A 20,680-nucleotide genomic window follows, 5' to 3' on the forward strand; every position below is an offset into this window, starting at 1 on the left:
ATATCGGAAAGAAAAAAGGGATGGGGTTAAACATATTGTGGGAAGTACACAGGGTATTCCCTATAATAGAAAATACTACTGTAATTGAAACATAATTAATTAGCAAGGGTGGTTGTGCCACAACCATGAAAATGTTATGGATATTCAAAATAATATAACAAATGAACTGAAATTGTTTTTCCTACGAGAAGGAATCAGAGAATATTTTCTCACTGGGAACCGCGTTCGGTGATGATGACCCACAGTTTCGTTAAAAGTTATCAACTCTTCACCATCACGATGTGCAAGATACGCATTCCGTTCTCATTTGCGGCTGTGTTGATGACACTGTCCACAGGATTCAAAGCTGAAAAACATGAGGGTAGTTTGAAATTTCACAATAAATCAGTTCTGCCAACAAAATAATGAAAAATAATTTGTTTATATTCAAAACACATTTGTTAACAAAAAATAAAATCATGAATGTCCCGGAAAACGAGACATATGGTCACCTCATGTAGTGGGTTGCCGATGAAATTTTTGTCAATAGGGGAGTCGCTCTTCAAAACGTTTGGGCACCACTGCCTAAGAAAATAAACATGAAAATTCATTTAGCTAGTCCGAAAAATTATAATCACAGAGTGTAATGCATTTTTTAACTCCTTCGCTTACAAGCTATTGGCAAGAAATTCGGATGATCTCTATTTGACGAAATGACGAAAAGGCCATAAATATGGTAACCTTGTCCTAACCTAACCGCACGTTAGAAAAAGGTAAAGAAGGAGAATGAAAAAGTAGTATAAGAATAGAAAGAAAAAACAAATAGATAAGAAAGCAAAACAGTATAGATAAGAGTAATAAGTGCAATAAGAGAGTAGGTACGAAATAGATTTCTCTTTTCACCCTCACCCTATCGCTCCTATATGTATAAACTTTGTTTAGAGAGAACTCGTTTGAATTTATTCCACTGGTGGGTGGTAATATTACGTCCTTGATCGTAAAATGGATCAATTTATTTAATGTCTATTTTCTGTTGTAGATGTGATTGCTCTTTAAAAAAAATGAAATAAATTAAATATATAAATAAATGGCCATTACACGCTTATCATGATTCAAAACATTATTCTTCATGCAGGCAAATTGAATATTGATATTACATACGGAGGCGTAAAAAGCCATATTACTATTAAATTTTTTTTAGAAAACCCAGTGGATGATATTGTGGAAAAAATTCACTTCCGATGTTCGTTTTTACTAAAAATAAAATACCTATTTCGTTTCAAAAGATGAAAATATGATAAATATTTGTAACAGGATATAACAGATAAGAACTTCTATCTTACTTATTTGCGATTCAAAATTACTAGGAAATGGAAAAAATATGATTTTTTTTAAACCGTAGGAGTAGAAGTTGTTGTAAAGTTTATTGGTGTTTTTATTTTTTGCAATTACCGGGTTCCAGAGGGATTGTTTCGCTTTTGAAAATACCGGAGCCAAGTGCGAAGAGAGCATCCCCCGCAAATATGGACGCCTACGCGAAAGGAGTAGGCAGCAACCATGCAAGAATCCCGGGTGGGGAATGAATGTCCCAGTTTGTCAAGGAAACAAATTCTCTCAGCGAATCCCGGATTCGCTTTTTTCGCGGGCTAAAAGTGCGGCCGCGCATTCCTAGAGACCTTTCACTTTTCGCGCCGCTTCCAAGAAACTGAATCGGATTCGGCAATGGACTTGCCCAAATCCAGGACTCTAGAATGATATCTCGACCCTCGTGGCAAACTCGATGGCAACTTTTGAACCGCGAACAAATTCAAATGAGGAACAACACGAGCGAGAGCCGTCGTTCGTTACTATCCCGGTTCCAACTTTTGTTTTGTTTTAATAGGGACAACAATTACGAGTTCCAAAAAAGCTGGCAGATCATCATCAACCTGGTGATCGAGAGCAACCGCCAGAACAGCCAGAACAGCCAGAATATGAAGAAAGTGAAAAAGAAGATGAGGATCAAAAAGAATTGGCGGAATTGGTTCCTCCGGAACTTTTTGAGTGGAACACAGTCAATCTCATCGGAACTAATGTTTTTTCTGGAGAAACTACCGACACGTCGTCTTCGTCACAAGGTACGTTGGTATTCATTTATCCACTCTGTATATTTTAAATCTGGTATTGCTAAATTCTAATTCTTCTCTTGAACAATCCTTGGCGCTTGAAAATTTTTTGATTCATTTTCCCACGCAACTCCCCACATTCGTGAATGGCTGGTGATCACGTGATGAACTTCAATACTTTGAGCGAATCTCCATAAACGAAAAATCTATTTTTCCAACTTAGAAAGTTCTTCATTGTTTGATCAACGTTTTTTAAGCTAAAATCAAATTTTTTAAGTTAAATCCTCGACATTCTAAGAAAATCTCCAAAGTTTTTGACATTTTTAAATATAGATTCAATTCCCCGAATGTTGAATGCTAATTTTAACCCTTTATTTGACCGTGTTTCTCTTGAGAGGGTAAGAGCACGCAAATTTTCTAAAAAACACATTTTCTCGAATTTTTAAATTATTATATACTATAAAATTTTCTGCTTCCAACTGTGAGTTTTGTTCTATCTGCGCTAAAAGCATTTTCAACACATTTTGATATAAACTGCTAGCAGCCGTTGTATATGTGCTAGTGTTTTCCATTAAAATTGTTTTCATTAAAAACCATGTTTTTTTGTCAGATAAGGAACATTTTCTCGATCACCACTATGTCTTGAAACTTTGTATGTCTCCCAACACTCAATCGTTACATACTTTAACGAGAGTATTTCTTATTGAAATGATTTAAAAACAAAATTATAGCTCGAAGAAGGGGTAAATTTCAGTAATTTTTCAAAAAGCTACATGTTGGTGAAAATTAAATAGAAAAAATAACCAACAATCAAAATCCTAAATGCTCTCGTTAAATTGCATAAAAATGTCCATATAATATTTGAAAAGAAAATTGAGTGCCTTAAAAGGAATATAAAATTTTCAAATGCTCCTTATAAAGGAAGGGGATTCTAGCCTTAGTGAAGCATAAGAACCCGACATAGTGCGCCAACCTCCTTAAAAAAAAAAAGAAGAAACAAAGCAACATGAAGGAAACAGTTATTTTTCGGATATTTTGCTGAGGTGAACTCGGAAAGAAAAGTCATCGCGTCTCTGCTGGGACTCGAAACCAGGCCCTCTTGCATACCGGGCAAGCATGCTACCATCTACACCACTGGAGATATGACCCTGCCTTCCTTATTTCACGCACTGTGGCGTGAGGCGCTGAAGTAGAGGCATTGGCAGCCTCTCTGAACTTCAGGAAATGGCCCCCGGGTGGGACGGATGCTTCTAAGCAATTCTAAACATTCGATTTTTACTTGTGCGCTGTTCATGAAGTATCTGTAATTACCGGTAGAATGGCTCAAAGGTAGACACGTCTTCTATTTCTTTATAAGATAAGCATGAACGATTTTTAACCCTGGCATTTTGGAGGGAAATACCATGTGTGGAGGAAACATATTGTTGTCAATTCTTCAACAACGATAGGAAAGTAAGTTGGCAAACAATAAATGACATTTTTATGCTCTTCAAATCTATGTAAATTACACAGTGGTCTCTCACTTATACACCTTTTTACTTGTGCGTTTCTCTCACTTATAAGACGAGTTTTTGCACTCCTAGTGAAAGATACAGGTAAATAATGCTATTCACTTATACGCCTTTCTCACTTATGCGTCTTTTTTCTTGTTCCCTTGCACCGACGCAGAAGTGAGAAATTACTATATAAATATAGTGTGTTCCTTGAAGAGCAACGTCCCATATTTTTTTAAATATCGACAATAATTTTTTTTTGTCATGTAATGGCATTCAGGGTGCCTCATTTGCTTGATATGTATACCCCTCAAAATTTTTCTCCTCTGCTTATTTTAATGCTTGCCAATTAAAGGGTTAATATATTCTACCACACATTCTTTTTTTTTCATACAAAATTCAGAATCATTGAATACAAAATTCAGAATCATTGAATACAAAATTCAGAATCATTGAATACAAAATTCAGAATCATTGAATACAAAATTCAGAATCATTGAATACAAAATTCAGAATCATTGAATACAAAATTCAGAATCATTGAATACAAAATTCAGAATCATTGAATACAAAATTCAGAATCATTGAATACAAAATTCAGAATCATTGAATACAAAATTCAGAATCATTGAATACAAAATTCAGAATCATTGAATACAAAATTCAGAATCATTGAATACAAAATTCAGAATCATTGAATACAAAATTCAGAATCATTGAATACAAAATTCAGAATCATTGAATACAAAATATTTTTTTTTTCAGATGAAACATAGTATATTGAATATTATAATGAGTATCGTCATTATTTTTGTCCCGTAATATAATATGTTAATGTAGTAGGGAGTTATTCAAACTTCAATCATTTCTTACGTATTCCAGCTCATCTGTTTTTTTTTAGATTCATCTTTTGCTCTAGTTGAGATGTCAGTTGGAACATGTCGCGGTATTTGCCACTGCTTGTGATGATGGAAGATTAAAAATATGCACAATGCATACATACCAAGACAACTTCTTCAGACACCGCATTTTATACATAAGGAGCATGACATCACTTCCTAATTCATTTAAATGAATATGTCTGGCAAGTTGCCGGCCGCGTCGTCTCTCAAATGACATTATGTGCGGACCGGACGAACCACAGAGGATTCCCTTTCGGAACCTCTGTCAATCAATGACTTGAATACATCGCTCTAGTTCATTGTTGTTGTCATTTTATCTGTTTAACCTCGAGGTTGAATGATGAGACAACAATCAAATCGCCATTTTTGTCACGTTATATATCAGTGATGCATGCTATTAAATGAATAAACAATGAAAAACGAAGAGAAATAATGCTTTCTTTCATCATCATGTCTCTCGACGCAAATTAATTCTAGTACTTTTTTCATTTTCTTTTTGTATCGTAATGAAGAGCAATAAAATTTATGCAATAACTTTTTCGAAATATTTGTTGTCATTTTATACTCACAATATGATAGTACTGCTTAATGTTGTTTGCGAATTTTGCTGTACGTTGTCGTTTTTTTTTTTTCAAGTCATCAGCGTTGGCTCACATTTCAATTTTCATTGGTTCAAAGAAAATGTCATTCACAGGATTTCTAGGAAGATAACATTGCAAATTTTCTCTTCACGATTGTAAGGGGGCTTATACCCTTTGACATCGTGAAAAACTACGTGTCCGGAAAATTCACCGCGAGCAATTCACCGACAACAATTCACCGCCGGAAAATTAACCGCCGGAAAATTAACCGCCGGAAAATTCACCACTAGGAAAATTCACCGCCGGAAAATTCACCACTAGGAAAATTCACCGCCATGCAATTCACCTCTAGGAAAATTCACCGCCGGAAAATTCATCGCCGGAAAATTCAACGCTAGGAAAATTCACCGACAACAGTTCGATGCGAGTCAGTTAGCATGGGAGTGAGCGATTTTGAGTTACTGAGTCAATGAGAGAGGAGTGAGTGTTTGACTTAATGAGTATGCGAGTGAGTGATCTACTGAGTATGTGAGTGACTGAGTAAGGGCCATATTCACCGACATAGATTGGTTAAAAACTTCAATTTAACCAATCTGTGTCGATCTCTCATCAAAAAATTGTGACTACAGTTTAAACCATGTCGGTGAATACGGCCCTTAGTGACCTAGTAATTGAATAGACTCTAGTTTAAAAACTAGAATCCATTCATTTTTATCTAATCATAATTTATATTCTGAAAATCAGTACGGTTTCCTCCCAAATAAAAACACTGAATCTGCCATCCTTAAATTAACTTCCTCTGTTGTACATAACCTTGATGAATCAAGAAAGACTCTTGCAGTTTTTCTAGATATAAGAAAAGCATTTGATAGCGTAAATCATGAAATCCTTCTTCATAAACTTGAAAAACTCGGTATTAGAGGTAATGCACTTAATCTTTTTAAATCTTATTTGCACAATAGAACACAATCTGTTAAATGTATTACAAGCATTAGTGATCCCATGAATATAATAAAAGGTATTCCTCACGGCTCAGTACTCGGCACACTTCTTTTTACTATTTTCATTAATGATTTTTGCAAACTTGATATTGAAGGTGAAATAATTGCGTTCTCGGATGACGCGGTTCTTCTCTTTTCTGCTTCTGATTACCAATCTTTACAAAATATTGTTAATAATGATCTCCTAAAAGTAAGAAATTGGTTCCGCGTTAACGACCTCCAAATTAACGTTACTAAAACCAAGTTTATAAATTTTTCTTTAATTCCCACTAACCAATCTGGCGTAAGTATTATTTTCCATGACATCAACTACAACAATGATTTTTCTTGCACTTGTCAAGATCTAGAGCAAGTCAGTACAATAAAATATTTAGGTTTGCATATTGACCAAGATATGAAATGGAAATCGCATGTCAAATATTTATTAAATAAACTTAGATTTATGCTTTACAAATTTTATTACCTAAAACAATGTTCAACTAACACCTTTTTACTAACACTCTTTACTATGCTTTTTTCCATTCCCATCTAATGTACGGTCTTCTTGCTTGGGGCAGCGACTACCTCACTGATCTTCAACCAATCATTTCTATTCAAAATAGAATTTTACGGTTTATTACTAATGATTATCACTCGCCTACATTTGCCCTTTATAACCACCTACAAATATTACCTCTTCGACATCTTTATTTTTATAAATCACTATTGCTCATTCACAAAAATCAGTTTTCCTTCAACCTTAATACCACTCGCTCGTCCTCAAGAATAAATAGTACTTACACTCTACCACTAATTCACAAAACAATAGCTAGAAAACACTTTACATATATTATTCCATAGCTCTATAATTCACTTCCTTTAAATTTCGATACAACAGTCTCTCTGTCTACCTACAAAAAATTAATTAAATCCTATCTCTTATCTGATACTAACATAGAAAAACACTTTTGAATTTTTTTTAATTATGGTGTATATAGATTTAATTTGTTTTTTGCCTCTGAATTTATTTATTTTATACAAAAATTGCCACGTTTCCAATTAAAACCAGGCAAAGTTTCTAATTTTTGTGATAATTTATTTATGTGTATATATGTATATATATATATTTTCTCTCCACCTAGAGCTTACACATCCTCAGCACTTTTTCTTTTTTTTACCTTGTAATTTTTTTCTTCATGTTAATTATTCAAAACACCACCACCATGGTTGTCACTGTTTAATAATATATCTTGTTAACCCCCCCCCCCCTTTTTTTTCTTTCCTATAATTATTCTATTGTGTATCATTTACACTTTATGTTAGTCGATTTGTCTATGTATTAAATATCCAGTATGACCCTTTCCTGGCTCCTTGGGTATAACTCCTTCAATTGTATATGTACTTTCTATGCTTGAATAAAAAAAAATGAGTGAGTGAGTGACCTAGTGAGTATGCGAGAGTGACCTAGTGTGTATGTGAGTGAGTGAGTGAGTGACCTAGTGAGTGAGTGAGTGATTAAGTGATTGAGCGAGTGACCTAGTGAGTAAGTGAGTGAATTAGTTAGTTTTAACCTTGTAGTGTCACAAATGATTGATTCACTCCCTCACTCATTCGCTCATGGACTCAGTAGCTCGTTCGCTCACTCAATCACTCGCTCAATCCCTCACTCCCTCGCATCGAACTGTTGTCGGTGAATTTTCCTAGCTGTGAATTTTCCGGCGGTTAATTTTCCGGCGGTGAATTTTCCTAGCGGTGAATTTTCCGGCGATAAATTTTCCTAGCTGTGAATTTTCCGGCGGTTAATTGTTGTCGGTGAATTTTCCGGCGGTGAATTTTCCGTAAACCGAAAAACTATGCCCTAATAGAAACATCATTAAAAATACTATGATTATATATATATATATATATATATATATATATATATATATATATATATATATATATATATATATATATATATATATATATATATATATATATATATATATATATATATATAAAAACTATCCCGACATATGGGCCCCTAACTAATAATACCATTCACAGAAACTGAATGAAATTTTGGCATAAGGTATTTTGATGTATGCGCTCAAGAATGATACGGAAAACAACAGTGTCACTCAACAACAGTTACGCTTACAGTGAGAAAATTTCGAAAATATCAAATGGCAACACCAAGGTTTTTGTATTGGAATACGATCTCCATACTGAAAAACACTAAATAACGTTGGAATGGCACCTGTAGCACGAAAATCCCCGGAGCTAGGCAAGGAAAAAGTAAAAAGGACTTTGCCGTGCACCAGAGCATTAATGTTCGTTTCATTCGTCACACCGTTTCTTCGATCCCAGCCTGATTAGTCCTCCACAAGGTCATGTGGAAAATTTGTGAAACACAATAAAATGCTTTATTTTATGCTGCTTCTCTGTCCTTATTGGTTGTCCTCACTTTTAGCCTATCTACCGCCGGTGATTTTCATGCTACAGTTGCCGTTCGAACGCTATTTAGGGTTTTTCACAATGGAGATCACATTCCAATACAAAAAACTTGGTGTTGCCATTTGATATTTTCGAAATTTTCTCACTGTAACCGTAACTGTTAGAGTGACACTGTTGTTTTCCATATCATTAGGAATAGGGGGCAACTTGCTGAATTGGATAGAATCGTGGTTAAGAGATAGGTCGCAACGAGTTATGGTGAACGGGGAATTCTCTGGTTGGACAGACGTCACAAGTGGATTTCCTCAGGGAAGTGTCCTTGGCCCCATACTTTTTTCACTTTTTATCGACAAACTCGATCAGGGTATCGATGGAATTACTAGCAAATTCGCAGATGATGTGAAGCTAATGGGGGTAATCGGGAATGAAAGAGATAGGGAGTTGCTCCAGACCAACTTAAACAAGATTGCAGCATGGGCAAATGAATGGAGCATGACGTTTAGCGTAGATAAGTGCATGGTCGCTCATTTTGGTTCGAACAACCCACGGTTCTCTTACGAGTTGAATGGTGTCACTATCCCGGATGCAACTAGAGTCACCGATTTGGGAATTCTCATTGACGAGCGACTTAAGTTTTCTGAACATTGTTCAGCGGTTGTCAAAAAAGCGAATAGAATGCTTGGTCTCATTTTCAAAAAGGTCTCTTCGCGTTCTCCTAAAGTCATTCTTCCGCTTTTTCGAGGCTTAGTTCGTCCTGGACTGGAGTATGCTGTAAGGTTTTGGAGACCATACCTATAGAGGGACATAGACTTGGTTGAAGGGGTGCAGAGAAGAGCTACGCGTGTCCTTATTGGCACACAGGGCTTGAGTTATGAAGAGAGACTTCATTCTTTGAATATGTTTACTCATTGGATGAACGCAGGTGTCGAGGAGATATGATCGAAGTGTTCAAAATTTTCAATGGGATGGATAGGATGGACCATGAACTTTTAGTACACCGCCAATCGACTGCTTTTACAAGGGGACACCAGTATCGATTGGTGAGGGACAATGCAAGGTTATGGTGTCGCAGGGAATTTTTCTCTAATAGGGTTGTTAATAAATGGAATAGCTTACCCCCGGAGGTAGTAAATTGTAACACAATTGACACGTTTAAAAAGAAATACGATAAACATGTTGGGGTAAATCGAGAAGCTATCCATTCTTAGAATAAGACAACCATAAGTATTCTTTATGGGCATTGTATAATATTTTATCATGTGTATATATTGTTTGTAATTTGTGTTAATTGCATTTTTAATTGGGTTGCTGTATTTTTGAAACATATGACATCCATATTTTTATGGGCATCTTTTTATCAGCCACCTCGTTGGGCATTTTGCCTGTTGTGGCGTTGTATTTGTATTTGTATTCTTAAGCGCATACCTCAAAATACCTTATGCCAAAATGTCATTCAGTTTCTGTGAATGGTATTATTAGTTAGGGGCCCATATGTCGGGATAGTTTTTTTATAATCACCCCGTATATATATATATATATATATATATATATATATATATAACCATTGATTTATTTCAGTTTTTTTACACATGTTTTGATTGTATGTGCTATCCTATGCTATTATAAAGTTTTACATATCTTACTTAAGTTTTTGTAAATTTCCAAAAACATGCATTAAAAACAGCTTGGGCGCATGATAGAATACTACGGCATCAATGTAATTGAATAAAAATATTGATTCAAAATATATATAAAGGAAACTGCTCAATTCATGAAATGAAGCAAAAGTTTGAGAATTCATCGACTCAATCTCATTTAAAATTTATTTTGTGTTTAAAAATTTTTGAAATTTAAAATTTAATTTCAATTAAGATTGATTCAATGAAATCTCAACCTTTTGCTTCATTTCATGAACTGAACGGTTTTCTTTATTTTGAATCAGTTTTTATTCAATTACATTGATGTCATGGTATTTTATCATGCATGTGTTAATGCATTTTTCTGAAAATTTACAAACATTAACTATCCAAGATGTGTAAAACATCAGAATCTATACCAGAATAGGATAGTACATACAATCAAGAACATGTGTAAAAAATTTGAAATAAATCAATGTTCAAATAGTATTATAAATGATATTTCTATGAGAGCGTAGTTTTCATCATGTTAAAAGGTATCAGACCCCTTAATGTTGTTTACAAATTTTACTATATATACGTGGTTGATTATTTTTTCAACTCATTCACCGTTGGGCTCACATTTCAACCTTAGTTGGCTCAAAGATGTCATACACTGGATTCTAGAAAATTTTCAATTTCGATCGATGGATCTTGCTATTTCGATAATTTGCTCAATGAAAAACATAGTTACGTTCCTGAGCGATGATCCATAGTTTTTTAAAATTATATTTGAGCTTTTTATTGCCAAAAAATAAGCTATCTTGGTTTAACACATGGCAAATGTCCTTATAATGTCATAAGGCTATTGTAAGTTAGATTTCGGCAAAAAAATTATTAATGTCATAAATGCAATCTTTAAGGCAGAAAAATGAACATCTCTCAAGTTATTATAATGATGTCAGAGTATACCTATTTATTAAATATAAAAACATCAATTTTTTAAAAATTTTTAAACGCATTTTAAATGAAATGTTAATCACATACTGAAAAAACTGGTAGACCGGCATGAACCGTCTTATAAATGAACACATCGCAATGGTCCTTATGCACAGAGCGCCATGAAAACCTTCCATTGCAATTAGCATTCATTGTGACAGCCATGTTGGGGCTTCTTTGCCCAAGGTACTATGAAGCTGTCAAGATGGTTCTAGTTGCACGAATACCTACGAAGCTGTTTGTACATAGCCACCGACTTCAGTGGGAAGGCGTCTAACAAAAGCCTAGATTGCGTCTAAACAAAAGTCTAGGCTGCCGCCCAGGCCCGTCATTTGGGGTTGCAGGGGCAACGCCCCCCCCCCGGATTTTGAAAATACACTACAAATGGTATATATATACATACATTGAGTACATGTGCTTTGCCCCCCCCCCCCGGAAAAAGTTGAAATGACGGCCCTGCTGCCGCCCTTTACAAACTGCTGTTCAGGTACATCGCACATCTTGCCTCCTTGCTTAAGCCGCCCCTGGCATCAATACCCTCGGCTAGGCAAGACACCCTTGGAAGCCGTAAACATACTGCTACTAATGTAGGAACCCAACTGAGGTCTCCCTAACTTTATTCCACAGGACTGATAACCATCAATTGTCAGGCGCATAACGAGCTGAGAACTTCGATTCAAAGCCGTTATGATAAGCTTCTCGGTTGATTTAGAGCTTTGAGCGGCGGTTGGCTCCCCGTGAATATGTGTACATAAATAGCTTAGATTTCAATCTCTATCACATACACACCCAAAACACTAGAAATAAAAAGACGTATTGTCATGGTCATCGTAGTAGCTGCTGAAATTCTCTGCAATCAAAATGAAAATACGACGCTCAGACTGGTAAGAATTCTTCAAAAAAAATGCGTGAGCAATACGTGTATATAATTAATTAAAAATTCCAAATCGTTTCAGAAAAATTTGAGTAAAATATATCCCCTTTACTCAATATTTATTTGGAAAAATACTTCCATTAATTCTAATATTTTACGCGTGATTGTTAATTATATTTTTAATTAATATATTTTTTTAACTTTTATAATTGTTTTTTAATTACAATTTTTTTAACAAGTATATTTCTGAAATTTAACGCTAAGGCTTTCTACCATCCATAACATTACTAGAGAAGTATAACAGGCAAAATTGATTTTAAGGTATAAAGTTGGTTTAGATAATAAAATTTCTGTATATAAATCGACTAATGAGAGAAGTATATAGTATTTTAAATTTTTTAATTTAAATTTTTTAAATTTTAATATTTTTTTCCACTTTTTAAATGTGTGTGTGTATAGACTCCTACAAAATTTCCACAACTTAAGTGTATTATTTTTCTTTTCATCTCACAAAGTAAACCCAAAAAAAATTCAAGTTAACAATTTTTCCATAAATATTTTTACACTCCTTTCATTTATTTCTGTGTGCGTGTGTGTGTTTTCCTTAATTCTAAGAAAAAAAATTGACCGATTTACACGCAGTTTTTGCATTAAATTTTCAATTAAATATAAATAAGTTTTTTTTAATAATTTTGAAAAATCATCTTTTTTTTGTAGCTTCATGGATTGAAATCCGAAAATGGATTTAGATCGTATATATAGACAGACGTACATAAAATTCCACTTTATTTTCTCTATGGTTCACCCCATAAAAAAACGCATTGAACAAAATTTTATTTATACAAATACGGATGTAAATTTAGCATATTTTTAATTGAAACAATACATCAGCACAGGAATTTAGTTAATTAGAATGGATTGTTCATTAGCTAAAATTGTTAATTGAGGGTAAAATATACAGTTTGTCTTGATTTTAATGTTATCTATAAACCAGATCAAATCTTGCTTAACAAAGTTGAATAGTTGTGACTGAATATTATTTCCATTCTCCTCAATTTGGTGCGATTTTATAAATTTCTGAGCACGTAATATTTCAGCAGCTCTCCAAAAATGCCACCAAAATGTAATTAACACTTTCTGTATAGAAAAAAAGTGCTGTACTTATACAAGGTGTCCTGTAAGTCTTAATTCGACCATTATCTCATCAACCGTTCGTTGTAGAGGTATAGTTGTAATTAAAAAAAGTCCCAAATATGTTCAAAATTCACTTTGTACCAGTTTTGAGAATGAAAATACAGTGTGTCACAAAAAAAATAATTTTTTATACGACAGTACAGTCCGAAACAAAACAATTAAAAAGTTATTGTCCTGTTTTACTCTGAAACCAACAAAAATATTACATGCTTCGGAGTACAATATTCGCTGCGATATTTGATTTTGAAAATTGGCGAAAGGTTGAGAAAGAACAGCATAGCCAAAAACACGGCCCTTTTTCCCCTTATTTATGCTGTTCTTTCCCAACATTTTTTCGGTTTTTGAATTCGCATATCTCAGTGAGTTTTTTTGCTGGCCTCAGGAGAGACAGGACAACAACTTCCTAGTTGAGTTTTTTGGAAGAAGGGTCCATATAAAAATTTATAATTTTATTTTGTGACACACTGACACACATTTCGAACATTTTTTAAAATTTGAACCATACCTTTACGACGAACGATTGATCAGATAAAGGCCGAGTTAAGACTTACAGGACAACCTGTGTAGCTTTATTTTGTATCGAAATGACACCAAAAGATGTACTTTCTAAAATACCAAAAAACCATTTAGAGAATAAATTTCTATAATGGGTTTTTTGACCATGTACATTCAAAGATGCACGGGACGATAGAGGGTTAAGTTTTAAAAATCTTGTAATACTGTATTTACATCTGAATTCTGTTTTCTTGAAAGTACAATTGTGAAATAGTTTCTATTAGATAGAAAGAAATATTTTTTTGTGATATCGTACATTTTATATTTCATAATACTATATTATCTCTTTTTTTTTTGGGACACTGCGAACCAGTTGTGAGGCCGAAAGTGAGTGAGGGAGAGAGAGAGAGCGCCGGAAATGTGTGGGATGTCAAGCGACCTTAACACACATGTTCTTAACGCAACGGCAGCTTAAAATTTGCATTTTTATTTCAATGAAAGATAATCGGTTCCATTTTTTTTCCATTTCTTATTATCTCATTTTTGTTTTTCTTATTATATAGGCGTGTGTTAAAAAAACTTCTCCCCCTTTTCCCGTTGAAAATACGTGTAATAATAATTTACGGTTTTTTCTGAAGGGGGAGGGGGAATGGCTAATACTGACCACCTGTTGTATTTTACGTTCCTGACATTAGACCATAACTATTGAATAATTTTTTTTCACGATCGTTCGGACGTCAGCTTCATGATGTATATATAAACGCGTGTTTGTCTATAAATCATTTCTAATATTATATATGGGTAGTGATTGCTGTCAATCAAAGTTGTCGATATTGACGTGTAAGAAATTAGTTTGAAATTATTTAGGGATTCGATTTTTTTCCTGCGTAGGTCGATTATCGAATATTTTTTTTGCTTTTTTTTACCGAATGGATTTCGATAGTTTTAAAAAACAGATGCTTTAAAATATTATTTAATTACGCCTTCTTTTTATCGAGTAAATGTTTCGTAATGGGATGGTTAATTCTTTTGTTGGATATAATGACGGTGTTAACGTTACACCTAGTTTTTATGTATGTCACCATCTGTTCGCACTCCCTGACTTAAATTTTCTCAAGATTCTGAAATTATATTACAGTGATATATACCTCGACGTACGAGCGTCATGATTTCCGAATAATCTGACTTATAACAGATTATTCGGAAGACAGATTATTCAGACTTATGTACACGGGACCATCAAGTCCTGTGAATATACGTGATCGAAAACAAACTATACCAATTTTTTCTTTTCTCAATTTTCTTTTTTGGTATTTTGCTTTTAGACAGGGGTTACACTGTAGAAGTTTGATAAAAGACATTTCACAAAAATTTTAAAAAGCAACCAATAAGCCTATTGGTTACATTCGCTCTAATGTAACCGATACGATTATTGGTTACATTTTTCAAGTTTTGTAAAAGATTTTCGCATCAAACTTTTATAGTGTAATCCCGGCTTTATACTTTCTTATTTGGGAAGAGTTGATTCCTTTTCATTGCCATTTTTTGAGAGCTACTGAAATTTTACTTGTTCTCTCAGAGATTTGTAAAATTGCACCGAAGTCTGGGTATTGGAAATTAAATTCAAGGTAAAAACTATTCAGGTTTGCTAAAAGCAAGATTTTATCTGTTTATAGAAAACAGTAAAATATGTATAAAGGCGAACTCTATATTTTACTCTTAATCAACCATTTTAGCAAATAAAAAAATCCCCTCTAACTGATTAAATTTATTTGCTGATGCATTGTTCCAATTAAAACTATGCTAGCATCACCATTTTGCATCCTTATTCGTAAAAAAAATCAATTCGTTTTAAGGATGACCCACAGAGGGTTGTAATTAGGGATACGTAAATTTTGTATTTACGAAATAACCGCGATAAATGTGAAATTTACGAAATAAATACGATAAATGCGAAATTCGCCAGCTTTGAAGAATAAATGCTGAAATTGTTTTTTTTACTACTTTTTCGCGAAATCTAGGTAATTTACACTTTTTGAAGTAGAAAGTCGTAATTTTGCTCAGTACTTGTGAGCGTGCTTGAAAGGGAAACCACAAGCATCACTGTTTTTCCCCCTTTGGCGTTGTGTTAGATGTAAATACAGTCGAGTTCGGTTATAACATAGCCCTAGGTGATTAGAGAAGTGTATGTTATAGGAGGTGTTGAAATTAGATTTTATATATATATATATATATATATAAAATCTAATTTCAACACCTCATATATATATATATATATGTGTAGCAATGACATATATGCATTATTGAGATTGTCGTGGAAAAAATAAGCTTATGCCTCACATAATTGAAATATAATATAACATGAATATAGTTTTTGATTGGTATCTGGAAAAATTTTGGAAATTTATTTAGAAAACGAGATAATTATATATATACAACATGCAGATATTTTTTGACATGTTAATGAGAGAGAGAGAGAGAGAGAGAGAAATTTTTTTTGAGTTTATGCTAACAGTTTTTCCCTTTGAAGTTGACAGTATTGTACAATTAAAAAATGCAGAAAAAATAATCCCACTGATGTTCAGGAATTCACCAATTAATATTCACACTTCAATTAGCCACCAGTACTCCACCAGTCTCAACTTGAATTGAGACCACCAATAAAAAGATCACAAAGTTATAAAAACAAGTAAAAATTCCATAATGCGAAAAGCATAAGAGACGATACAGTTCTGCACAGGAAGACAGGATTTAATTAATTGTCAAAAATTTTATTGCCAAAATAGTTACATTTAATATCGACAGGTGGCGCTAAAGTTTGTCAATTATAATATTCAGTGCTATCTGTTGATTAGGAAGTGTAACTATTCCATCCATGTATTTTCGCGTTTATTGAAAAAATTTAGGTCTACGATATCACCCGTATACAAGGAATGTTGTCCATAAAAGACTGTTTTTGACTATATTTTCCTGGGTTTTTTTTTTTTTTTTGCAGTATTATATCTGGATTATTTTTTTTGGTTAAGCCCATTTTTTTTTTTTTTTTTTTGGTTTGTTATATCCACAGCGTGTTTTAAGCGGGGTATAACAGAGGTAAAAATATTATCGACGTGAATGGGCCAAATTTTAACGATTTCGCAACCGTACTTTTTATCCACCGGTTATGTTATAAGTGTACCCGATTGTATATGCAACTTTTTTGAATTTCGAAAATGATTCTATAAAAACCAGTTGAAAAATAAGGTTAAATCAATAGAAAATAGAGATACTTTTTTTTTTAAATGCGAAATTTTTGATTTAAACCGTTTCATTTATTCGAGGTTTTTTTTGTGTGTGTGAACAAAAGTGAAATTTTTCATTTGGAATTCGTTATTGTGAATAAATGCGAAATTTCTGATCTGAATTTTTTTTATACAAATACAAATACAACGCCACAACAGGCAAAATGCCCAACGAGTGGCTGATAAAAAGATGCCCATAAAAATATGGATGCCATATATTTCAAAAATACAGCAACCCAATTAAAAATGCAATTAACACTCATAAACAATATATACACATGATAAAATATTATACAACGCCCATAAAGAATACTTATGGTTGTCTTATTCTAAGAATGGATAGCTTCTCGATTTACCCCAACATGTTTATCGTATTTCTTTTTAAACGTGTCAATTGTGTTACAATTTACTACCTCCGGGGGTAAGCTATTCCATTTATTAACAACCCTATTAGAGAAAAATTCCCTGCGACACCATAACCTTGCATTGTCCCTCACCAATCGATACTGGTGTCCCCTTGTAAAAGCAGTCGATTGGCGGTGTACTAAAAGTTCATGGTCCATCCTATCCATCCCATTGAAAATTTTGAACACTTCGATCATATCTCCTCGACACCTGCGTTCATCCAATGTAAACATATTCAAAGAATGAAGTCTCTCTTCATAACTCAAGCCCTGTGTGCCAATAAGGACACGCGTAGCTCTTCTCTGCACCCCTTCAACCAATTCTATGTCCCTCTGTAGGTATGGTCTCCAAAACCTTACAGCATACTCCAGTCCAGGACGAACTAAGCCTCGAAAAAGCGGAAGAATGACTTTAGGAGAACGCGAAGAGACCTTTTTGAAAATGAGACCAAGCATTCTATTCGCTTTTTTGACCACCGCTGAACAATGTTCAGAAAACTTAAGTCGCTCGTCAATGAGAATTCCCAAATCGGTGACTTTAGTTGCACCCGGGATAGTGACACCATTCAACTCGTAAGAGAACCGTGGGTTGTTCGAACCAAAATGAGCGACCATGCACTTATCTACGCTAAACGTCATGCTCCATTCATTTGCCCATGCTGCAATCTTGTTTAAGTTGGTCTGGAGCAACTCCCTATCGCTTTCATTCCCGATTACCCCCATTAGCTTCACATCATCTGTGAATTTGCTAGTAATCCCATCGATACCCTGATCGAGTTTATCGATAAAAAGTGAAAAAAGTATGGGGCCAAGGACACTTCCTTGAGGAACTCCACTTGTGACGTCTGTCCAACCAGAGAATTCCCCGTTCACCATAACTCGTTGCGACCTATCTCTTAACCACGATTCTATCCAATTCAGCAAGTTGCCCCCAATTCCAATCTCGTGTAAACGCTTCAAGAGTTTGCCATGTTGGACCCGATCGAATGCCTTCTGTGAATGCCTTTTGCGAATAAATTCGAAATTTATGATTTAAAAAATTTTTTTTGCGAAATATCGAATTTGTTTTGCAAAATTTACGTATCCCTAGTTATAATGCTTTCATTTCTAACAAATATTCTACTTACGAGCATGAAACGAGAAAAACCAAAGCTGACAGGGATTTTTGTATTGCACTGTGAAAAATAGGAAATTTTGCTTCGCGAAATACAAATTTTCAATTCAGTAATTTTCATTAGCGAATTAAAGTTTCAACTCGAGATACGACTGTATATCTGTAAGAATATCTGACGGAAGAACATGGAAACTTTCTCTCGGACATGATTGCAGCGGAAAGAGTTTTTATATTATTTTTAGATGTATTGACAGATCATCATAAGAAATAAAATGTAAACAACAGTAAAAAAAAACATTTTTGTGGTTTAGATATCTGGAAAGAAAGTGTCCAACGTCTCTTCTAAACGGAAAAAAAGTAACTTTTAAGAGATTAGCAGCTGTGAGAAGAGATTGATCTCTTGATCTTATCTTAACAAGAAAAGCAATTCCCCATTTCCGCTTCTGTTCTTAAAATTTGATTCCTTTATCTCCATTTGATATCATAACATATGATTCATCATGATTCCAACTTTATTTCATGGAATAATTTTATTCATTAAAATTCACACTCGAATGGTCATTCATTATCTCGATTCTTGGATGTAACTTATCAAGTTTTTAAAATTTTTTTCTTGGGTGTTACTTATCAAGCTTTTACGAAGCAAAGAAACAAATTGTTTAAGAATATACTTCTGTTCTTCAAAATGCACTCCATTTTTTTTACAGCTTTAAGGGGTCTTCTGTGGTGATATACTATACTGAGAGACCAGACAGACATTACGCTATTTTACTTTCATTCTTTTCGAAGCCTTTGAAATTCTTTAAATGAAAAATCATTCATCAAATAATGATGTGAATAGTCACATAGATAAATTTTTTTGCCTCCAAATCAGCCAATTTTATAAGGAAAATTTTTTGATAATTTCAGAGAAATAGGTTAAGAGGTCTCTCCCTACCTTTTAACGTGGTGAAAAACTATGATCTAGTAGAAATATCATTAAAAATATTATTTAATCATTGATCTATTCCAAAAAAAGCTGATATACATACCTTTGATTTTATATATGCTATCCTACTCTAGTAAAAAAGTTTACGTATCTCAAATACTCAATTAATTTTTTGCAAATTTTCAAAGAAAATGCATTATTAACACCTTGGACGCATGATAAAATAATGACGTATGTATGTAATTAAATAAAAATTGATTCAAGATAGAGAAAACTGTTAAGTTCATAAAATTTTTATCCTTTATTTTTAATAAAATTTTATTCAATTACATTGACGTCAAGCTATTTTATCTTGCGCGCAATGTGCTAATAATGCATTTTCTATGAAAATTTGCACAAAAATAAGTATCAGATATAAGTAAAACATTCTATTAGCGTAGGTTAGCATATACTAGTGTTTCTCAACCTTGTTTCTCCACCTATATAAAGGTATGTGTCTCTAGTAGACATATCATTAAAAATATTTATACAAAAAATTGACACGCTTTTAAGACAAATAAAATTTTAATTGGTCTACTGGTCGACGCGTTTCGGCTCTACAATGGAGAGCCGAAACGTAGTAAATTGAATGAAAATGTATTAAAAATAAAGGAAACTATTCAGTTCATAAAATGACTATTCATAAATACTTTGGTTTAAAAAAAGATATTTAATTTTTTCAGTTTTAAAATTTCAGTTTAAATAAGATTGAGTCAATTAAATCTTAAGCTTTCTCGTAATTTTATGAACGTAGCAGTTTTCTCTATCGTGAATTAATTTTTATTTAATTACATTGATGTCATTATTTTACCATGCGGACAAGGTGTTAATAATGAATTTTCTTTGAAAATTTGCAAAAAATTGAGTATTTGAGATACGTAAACTTTTTTACTAAAGTAGGATAGCATATATAAAATCAAAGGTATGTATATCACCTTTTTTTGGAATAGATCAATGATTAAATAATATTTTTAATGATATTTCTACTGGATCATAGTTTTTCACCATGTGAAAAGGTAGGGGAGACCCCTTAACCTATTTTTCTGAAATTATCAAAAAATTTGCTGATTTGAAGGTAAAAAAATTTATCTATGTGGCTATTCACATCATTATTTGATGAATGATTTTTCATCTAAAGGATTTCATAGGGTTCGAAAAGAATGAAAGTAAAATAGTGTAATGTCTGGTCAGTATAGTGGGCAGGATGAAAACATCTCAGCTGAGCTAATGTAAGTATTTTTCAGTGACCAAATCGAAAAA

The 20,680-nt window shown here is 33.4% G+C and overlaps 1 long non-coding RNA gene across 1 annotated transcript; it reads right to left on the reverse strand.

Annotated features, from left to right (window-relative positions):
* Positions 1–244: 244 nt before the first annotated feature.
* Positions 245–18,525, reverse strand: LOC149084842 (uncharacterized). Its single transcript, XR_016192877.1, has 3 exons — positions 18,467–18,525; positions 492–564; positions 245–346 (listed from the first exon to the last, which is right to left on the reverse strand). It is a non-coding gene; the product is annotated as an uncharacterized LOC149084842 (long non-coding RNA).
* Between the last annotated feature and the right edge of the window lie 2,155 nt (positions 18,526–20,680).

Source organism: Pholcus phalangioides, unplaced genomic scaffold (genome assembly GCF_987345545.1).
Source record: "Pholcus phalangioides strain wild (caught in Gottingen) unplaced genomic scaffold, Ppha-v1.0 ptg000007l_1, whole genome shotgun sequence".
NCBI lineage: Eukaryota > Metazoa > Arthropoda > Arachnida > Araneae > Pholcidae > Pholcus > Pholcus phalangioides.